Source organism: Vitis vinifera, chromosome 16 (genome assembly GCF_030704535.1).
Source record: "Vitis vinifera cultivar Pinot Noir 40024 chromosome 16, ASM3070453v1".
Lineage (NCBI taxonomy): Eukaryota > Viridiplantae > Streptophyta > Magnoliopsida > Vitales > Vitaceae > Vitis > Vitis vinifera.
Genome location: NC_081820.1, coordinates 2,912,221 through 2,921,404, shown reverse-complemented (window position 1 = coordinate 2,921,404; position 9,184 = coordinate 2,912,221). Strand labels below are relative to the sequence as shown.

The following is a 9,184-nucleotide window of genomic DNA, read 5'->3' as shown; positions in this document are numbered from 1 at the left end:
GCAATGAGAGAAAGTCATCAAATATTTGAAGAAGGTGGACAAGAGCATCAGAAGGGTGCTAGTTCCTCACAACCTTCTAATGCTAGGATTAAATGCGAACTGACACATAGCTTCAATGTAAGAGAAGGAGCTAGCATACCTCCAAAAGGAATTGATCCCTACATGTTCCCATTAAAGCGGAAATCAATAAAAAGTTTGTTTTCTACTAAAGGTGTGAAGAAAGTGGGTAAAGCTATTTCTAAAATTCTTTCTCTTTAATGTAATACTCTTTAATGTAGTTGACAGTAGGCCTTACTATCAATCAATGATTGATACCATAGTAGAAGCAGGTCCATGCATTAAGGGTCCCACGAGATACCAAATTGGAAATACATATTTGGAAGAGGAAGTGCAAGAGGTTGAGCTATATATATCGACATTGAAGGCTAAATGGCTTATATATGGGTGCACAAGCATGTGTGATGGTTGGAGTTCTAGGACTAGAAAGCCTATCATCAATTTCATGAATTATTGTGATAGAAGTATGATATACCATTCTTCAGTTGACACTATCAACATACCTAAGACAACAAACTACATCTTTTCCCTTATGGATAAAGTTGTAGAGGACGTTGGGGAGGAAAATGTTGTTCAAGTAGTAACTAATAATGAGGCAAGTTTTAAAGCAGCCGGTATGTTGTTGATGGAGAAGCGAAAACATTTGTTTTGGTCTCCTTGTGTAGCCCACTGTATTGATTTAATGCTTGAAGATATTGCAAGCATGAAGCAGATTAAAGAGATATTAGATCAAGCTAAGATGATCACATGATTTATTTATAATAGCTTGAAAGTAGTGAATTTGATGAAAGTGTTCACCAAGGATAGAGATCTGTTAAGGCCAAGAATAACCCGTTTTGCCATTAAATTCATTTCACTTGAGAGTCTTATACGTTATGAGGTTGATTTGAAGAGAATGTGCACAACAAATGAGTGGCGTGAATTCAATAAAGATAGGAGTAAAAAAAGTCTAAGAGATAAGGTATCCAGCCTTATCTTAACTGATCGATTTTGGAAGAAGACAGGGGAAGTTCAAACCATCATGGAACCTTTCGTCAAAGTATTGAAATTGGTTGGTCAAGATAAAAAGGCCACACTATTAATCATTTATGAAGCAATGGATAGAGCTAAATTGGCTATCAAGGCATCGGTCAAGCAATGGGAAAAGTATTGGGAAGTCATTGATAGAAGGTGGGAAAGTCAATTGCACAGCCATTTGCATGCCGTAGGTAATAATTTTTTTTTATATATATTTTTTTATTATTTTTTTCAAGTACAAATTATTATAAACTGATCATTATTTAACTTATGGTAGCATATTTTTTAAAATCCAATGTTCTAATATTCAAAGTATTTCTCCAACCATTTGGAAATTAAAATTGGATTAAAGAAGGTTATCAAGATATTAGAGTCAAATTTGGATAGACAAGGAAAAACTATTAACGAGGTATAATAATAGTTTGTGACCTTTATATAATACATTTTGTATATGTAATTTGCATTAACAAAAAAATAAAAATAAAAATAAAATGTTAATGATGTAGGTGAAATTATTTGTTGACGACTAAGGAGAATTTGGAAGTGCACTTACAAAGAAAGCAATAAATCAATCTCTTCCAGGTACTCAATACATAAGTCTATTAAAAATAAGAAATTATCATCATTTTTTTAAAAAATATATCATAGTGATTAATAAGTATGCATTTTCTTTATTATAGTTGAATGGTGGAACAACTATGGTGACGAAGGTTCACATCTACAAAAGATTGCTGTTAAAATTTTAATCCAAACTTGTTCTTCATCAAGTTATGAAAGAAATTGGAGCACATGGTCACTGATTCACACAAAGTTGCACAACTGTTTGACAATGAAAAAGTTGCATAAGTTAGTTTATGTGCACTACAATATGTGACTTCGAGTTAAAAATTTGATGCAAGAGCGAAACAATGAAGATTTATACAATCCAATTGATCTAAATCATATCTTTAATGATGATGATATATTAGATGAGTGGATACGAAAAAGAAAGGAGCCTATTTTATCATCTGATAATTTGGATTCGTTGGATAAAGGTCTTCTCCCTAATGAAGAAGGTAGATAAGCAGTTCATGAAGATGATGGTGCCACAAATCGTAGAGTTAGTAGGCGTACAAGTAATGCTACACAAGAAAGAGATATTGATTCCCGTCGTAAAGGTAAGGCTCCTAGAACAATTTCTTCAAGTTCTAGTAGTGATGATGGTGACAATGAGAGTATTAGGTGGGGTGGTGGCGCTAGTGGGGGCAGTAGAGGAGTTGGTGGCACTGGTGAGGGTACTGGAGGAGATGGTAGCACTGGGGGCGGTTAGGTTAGTCAAGTAGATCCTGACATATCATGGGCACAAGGAGATGAAAATTACTATTCCACACAAGATACAGATTATGGATATCGACTAGGGATATGGAAACAAAAAAAACATTTGGAAAGACTAACTACATTTTCCAGCGATGATGATTATTCTAGTGGGCATGATTATCATAGATCAAATTATCACCGTATTGATGAGCACTTACAGAATTTGGGTATAAGATCAAGGTTGTATTTCAGAGGAGTAGATGATAGATCGTATCACAACTTTAGAGACCGTGATAGCTCTTCCAATACTTTTAGTATAAATGATTTTGATCGATTTCCAATGATGCATCTAGAGGGATATTCAAATACTAGAACATGAGCTAGTGATTCCTATGGATATGATCAATCTTCTCGTAGTAGTAGCATTGCTTATCGAGGTTTTGGATACTATCAATATGGTGTTGATCCCGAACAACCTTCGAAACCATATTTTCCTGATTATGGATCATCAAGCCAATCGTCTCAGCCAACATATTTGAGTTATGAACAACTCTTTCAACCATATCCTCAATACGGGTATTACCATCCTAATTTGTATACTCGTCGTAGGACTGATGATGATGATTTTGAACCCCCTCCTCATTCAACATGGAATTGATTATTGTATTGTATGTTTGTTATTAAAAATGTTATTATATTTGAAATAAAATAATTTTCTTTTATTAGCATTATTATAAATAATTTTGAGCGGATACTTTTATAACTATTTAAATAATATTAAATGTGAGATGATTTTATTTTATTAATTTTTTGAACTTATTTAATTATATATATTTTTCTGATGATTTACATAATATTTATATATTTTTTGAATTTTCTAATTAGCTTATTTTACATATCGTCTGATACCAAGCTGATACATTGAGACGATTCACCTCGGGACCCTTTGAGTCTAAATGCCCTCTCTTAGAGCAATTTCATCGGAGAAGGAAGACCAGGGAAAATGTAAGAAAATTGTACTCTCTTTTGGTTGTTTTTTTTTTTTTTTGTTTTTTTAAATTTAAAGCAATTGTTTTAATTTCTGGAATTTGGGGTTTGTTTTTTCTCTCTTAAATTTGATTTATGAGACTAGGGTTTCTTTTTTTTTTGTTTGTTTGTCTCTCTGAAATTTGATTTTTGATTTGATATATGAAATAATTGTTTTGATTTCTGGATTTTTTTTTCCAAGATTTGTTTTCTGAGTCTAGGGTTTTTGATTGATTTGCAATAGGGTTCTTTAAATTGGTTCTTCTTTTGATTTCTGAAACAATTATTTTGATTTCTAAAATGGGGGGTTTCCCTAAATTTGATATTTGAGATTTCTGTAATGGGGGCATTTTGTTATTATGATATTTATTTGTTCCTGGTTTGATTTCCAAAACAATTATTTTGATTTCTGAAAACAGATGTTTTCCTTGAAATTGATTCCTGGATTTGTTTTTTTGCTTGATATCTGAATTAGAGATTTTTCTTTTCAACTGTTTTGGTGATGGGAGCTTTTTGATTTTTTTTTTTTTTAAATAGTTTTATAATTTTTTTTTCTTAATAATTATTTTGATTTCAGAAATAGGGTGTTTCTTTCTTTCAAAGTTGTTTTCTGTCTCCTTTGTTTCTTTTAATTGATTTCTGTAACATGGGCCTTTTGTTTTGAAATTCGTTCTACAGTTGGACAGATTCATTCCCAACCGATCAGCCTTGGACTTTGACAATGCTCATTACATGCTGACTGAAGGGAGGAAAGGCAAAGAGAACCCAAGTGTTGTCAGTTCCCCATCCAAGGAGGCCTACTTGAAGCTAATGGCTGAGACCTTCAACATGAATCGCACCCGCATCCTTGCCTGTAAGAACAAACCACCGACTGCAGTAAAACTGATACCACATGAATTCTCGTCTCCTGTTCACCAATCCAAGCCCTCAAAGTCTAAGCGGCACATTCCCCAGGTTGGACAAGCTTAAAATTATGTCAATACAATGGAGTTTATGATATTTGCATACCATTTGATCTCTACTTGTTTCCTTCATTTGATTGTAATGCCTTACTTTGATTTTTTTCTTTTTTCTTTTTTGATGGATTTTGGATTTGATTGGATGCAACAGACTTCGGAGAAGACATTGGATGCTTCTGATCTTATAGATGATTATTACTTGAACTTGCTGGACTGCGGTAGCAGCAATATTCTCGCAATTGCTCTTGGAAGCACAGTATATTTGTGGGATGGTTCGAATGGTTTTGCCTCAGAGCTTGTCACCATTGATGATGAGAATGGCCCTGTTACAAGCGTCAGTTGGGCTGCTGATGGACAACATATTGCCATTGGCTTGAACAATTCTGATGTTCAGCTATGGGATTCTACAGCTAATGAACTGGTATGTAAGTTTTCGTTGTTTTAACCTTTGGACTGGGTTTTTGTTGACGATTTCTTAATATAGTGATGTTCTATCATTTCTGCAGCTGAGGACTCTGAGAGATGGCCACCAATCCTGAGTCGGTTCTCCAGCTTGGAACAACCACATCCTTACAACTGGAGGAAGGGATGGTAAGATCATTAACAACGATGTGGACTGAAATGGTCTGCCTCAGGCCAGCAGCTAGCAAGTGGAGGGAATGACAACATGCTCTACATATGGGACAGGTCCATGTCCTCTTCGAATTCACATTCTCAGTGGCTTCACAGGCTTGAAGACCACACTACTGCAGTGAAAGCCCTTACTTGGTGCCCTTTCCAGAGAAATTTGTTGGCCTCTGGTGGAGGTGGAAACGACCAATGCATAAAGTTTTGGAACACCCACACAGGTGCATGCTTGAACCCAGTGGACATAGGCTGTCACGCCCCAAAACCCACTCCAAGGGCATGACGGTCATTTCACACCTCAAGCCTAAAGGCTCAAAGTGGAAACGACACAAACATTCATATTGTAATTGAAAATTTACCAATTAATAAATTCTTATTCAGAGTAGTAGGATAAAATTTTAAAATCTCCAAGTATCAACTTTAAAAAAAACTAACATATCAACTAGAGTGTTATTGTCCAAATAACTCCAAATTCAAATAATTTAAATGGGGAATTAAATTTGAACATCTAAACAATGTCCAAAATAAAGTTTGAACCAAAATCCTAACAAAGAAAAGTTCCCCAGCCTAGCCATCACTCCTCGTCCGAATTGAGAGTACTCGAAAAATTATCAATGAAGGGGCATGAGCTTAAAACTCAATAAGGAATATTAATAAAGTTTCATGGATAAAACATTTTCAATCATGCTTGAAATAGAAGATATAACATATACTTATATTTATAAAAACTTTTGAGTTCAAAATACTAATATATTCAAACTTTTCAACAAAACTTTCTCACATCAATTTCAAAACAATTTCTCATCAAAATAAAATCGAATGCATTCAAAATATCTTTACTCTGGTTATCAAATAACAAATGGTGCCCAATTAGGTGGGACTTCACAAATGAGTGGTTAGTTTCAAACTTGTTATAGTTAAGATGAACAAAGCCAAATGTCAACAATTATAACCCGTTGACTAGGGCCATAAGAACCAAAGTCAAATGCTTTATTTCATTAATTCAAACTTGCAAAACAAAATATCATATCTCCAAAATTTTTCATTTTTCATAAACAAAGAAAATTCTAAAAAAAAAAAATACTTTCCATACAAAACACATATTTGATCTATGGGAAAAGATAAAAATAATATTTTTACACATTTCGAAATACAATATAAAAAGAAAATTATTTTATTTTATAAAAATCTGCATTAATTTCCCTTGAAGAAGCGCTCAAAAACTTGAAGTATTTAGCTTGACGAATTTACTCATCACATAACATAATATCATACACAATATTGATTATTGGTTATTTATCTAAATATTTAAATTTGACAATCTTAAAAAATATTTTATTTAGTATTAGGGATCCTAATTAATTTCTCATATTAATATTATTACCATCCAATATTATTTTCAACTTCCTAAACATTAATTTATTTATTTTTTCTAACTTATCTAAATTAAATCTTTTAAGAATATTTATTTGCATTAAACTATTATTACTATTTAATTTATTTCTTTTTTTCTAACTTGTCTAAATTAAATATTTTAAGAATATTTATTTGTATTAAACTATTATTGCTATTATTTAAATCTCCTACTGAAACTTAACAAATACCCCATGCAATTCCTTTTTTTTTTTCAACATGCCAAATCCTTCCTACACATCTTTCATCATTTTTATTTATTTATTTATTTTTCTCTAAACTCAACTTTTAACATCATACTCACAAATTTTATGTAATTTTCACATCCGAAACTATATAATTTTTTTTATCTAGATTTATTCATTTGAGTAATTAAAATTTATCGATCTCCATTAATAAATCAAACTATGTTAATAAATTTTTAATCTTTTTAACCTAGAAATTAATTAAACAAACTTTAATCAAAATTGAGATATTTCAAAGAATATTTTAATTGTTCAAAACTAATTAATGGATATAAAATATTAACTAGGGTTAGAATCCTACCAGAAAAAATCTGAACTTCAAACTCTAGACCTCTAAACCTTTAGCCCTATATTCTCCAATTCTCTGATTTTTGGTCAATAGAGTTTTCTGAATAAGGAAGAAAAGAGCAAAATCTAATTTATACCTAGGATTTTTAATTGTAAAAAGGACTCTTTTACATTTAATGAGTGTAATGAATGAATGAATTAGTTTTAAATTTACTATTTTGCCCCTAGAGTTTATTTTGGGGTGTTACATAGGCTCACAGGTCTGTGCTCTATTGTGGAACAAAAAGGAGAGGGAGCTGCTTAGCTCCCATGGCTTTTCACAGAAACAACTCACTTTGTGGAAGAACCCATCAATGGTGAAGATTGCTGAGCTTACTGGCCATACATCCAAAGTTCTTTTCCTGGCTCAGGTACTAATATGGACCTTAGTTTAGTGAATGTTTCTCGGTAACAAATCTTTATGGCTATGTTTGGTTCTTGGAAAATTTGAGGGAAAATGCAAAGGAAAGAAAATAGAGAGAAAAAGTAGAAGGAAAAAAAAGTGAAGAAAAATAAAAAATAAATTTAAAGTCAATAAATTATTTTCATATGTTGTTTCAAACTCATTTTACTTAATTTTACTATTTAATGTAAAGATTAAATAATTTGAAATTGCATAAGTTTCGAACTAATTTTAATTATATTTGATATTTGTTGGTGTTTTTCTGGAGTACAAGTAAACATGATAAAATATTTTTCCTTTGTTATGATTTTCTTGATCAACTTCTTTGCAGAGCCTCAGATTTTGGAATGTCTTGGGCACCACCCCAGAAGTGAAAAAAGCTGCACCAAAAGAGCCTTTTCCACATTTCAATCGAACCCATTAGGCTTCATTTGAGCATTGGAAAGTATCAGGGGAAAGAAGAAACATGTTTAAAGCTCTTTAAAATTTCTCCGTATTTTTTCTCCAACTCAAATCATTTGAAATAAAGAGTTTGTGAAAGTCTTCAAATTTGCAACCAATTTTCATTATTTGGGATTTTCTTTCATATTTTCCATCAAAGCCAAATACAATAATGAGATTCTCCCCTATCGGTTTTTTTTTTCTTTCCCTGATATTTCCCTGAATCAAATGAAGTGTTATGGATGATGGGAAAAGGTAGATAAGGGGGATCACGGGGTTCACTCCATCAAAATCCAATAATTTGTGTAAATGTCCCAGCTGAAGTCTCACAGTTTGCTGGGCTTTCTTTTTGGAAAAAGGCTACTCAAAGGTAGGTAGTAAGTCTTGTTCATGAATCCATAAAGCTGTATTTTGAGCAGAAATGCAGCTTCTGATGTTGTTTGGATTAAACTTCAAATCTAGAAGTCCAAATCCAAATGCACTTTCACATTGAAAGAGGGTATTCAACAGAAGCTGAAGGTTGGCCTGCTTCTTCTTTGGTTAGAGAAGAGTTAAGAATTCAGCTGTTGGCCTCCCTCTGATTGGTTTCTTGTTTCTTTTGCCCAAATCAAAGGGCTGTTGCCTTGTCTCTGACTGTTGTCTTTGTATTTTGAGAATCTGAAACAGGGTGTTTGAATCTGTGAACTAGACTGATGTAATTTATGGTTATAATATTGTAGATTTGTTTCATTTTGGGCATCTGAAATTGATTTGATTTTCACCAACTCCAAGTTCATCGGGGGTGGACATTTTCCTGAAAAAAGACCGACACATAAAGAGGTATCATGTTGAATACTCAATTTTCCTAAAAGTTTAAGTTGAATATTTTGTTTGGATTATTCTATATTACTTTTTTATTTTTTAATCTTTTGAATTTTTTCTCTCCATATATCTAATCATTTTGTGCAGTTTGGATACACTTCTTGTTTTCTATTATTTAAAACAGAAAATAATAGTAATTTTTATTTTGGGGTTCTATATAAAGCAGAGGGAAAAACCTTTTGGGTTTTGTGCTCAAAGGAAACAATGAACCCAAGCCATTTCCACACTTCTCATCTCCTAAAGCATTCACCAACATGTTACCTGGAGGTAATCCCTGAATCAAGAAGATGAATGCCATCTTGTATACAGAGTGCAAGGCCTGTTGTAAGTCAGATTTGCAGACAGAATGAAAGCAAGATGGCTGTTATTAGTCTCAAATTTGTGATTATACATAATTAGACATGAAATCAACCAGAACTCTAATACCATGTTGAGCTACTGACTTTTCTTATGATTTGAGTCCACGATGTATATCATGCTCCAGTAATTCGGGTTTGAATCAGATACCCTGC

The 9,184-nt window shown here is 32.6% G+C and overlaps 1 pseudogene; it reads left to right on the top strand.

The window, feature by feature from the left end:
* The first annotated feature begins 1,153 nt into the window (after window positions 1-1,153).
* Window positions 1,154-7,794, top strand: LOC100240961 (cell division cycle 20.2, cofactor of APC complex-like; annotated as a pseudogene).
* The last annotated feature ends 1,390 nt before the right edge of the window (window positions 7,795-9,184 follow it).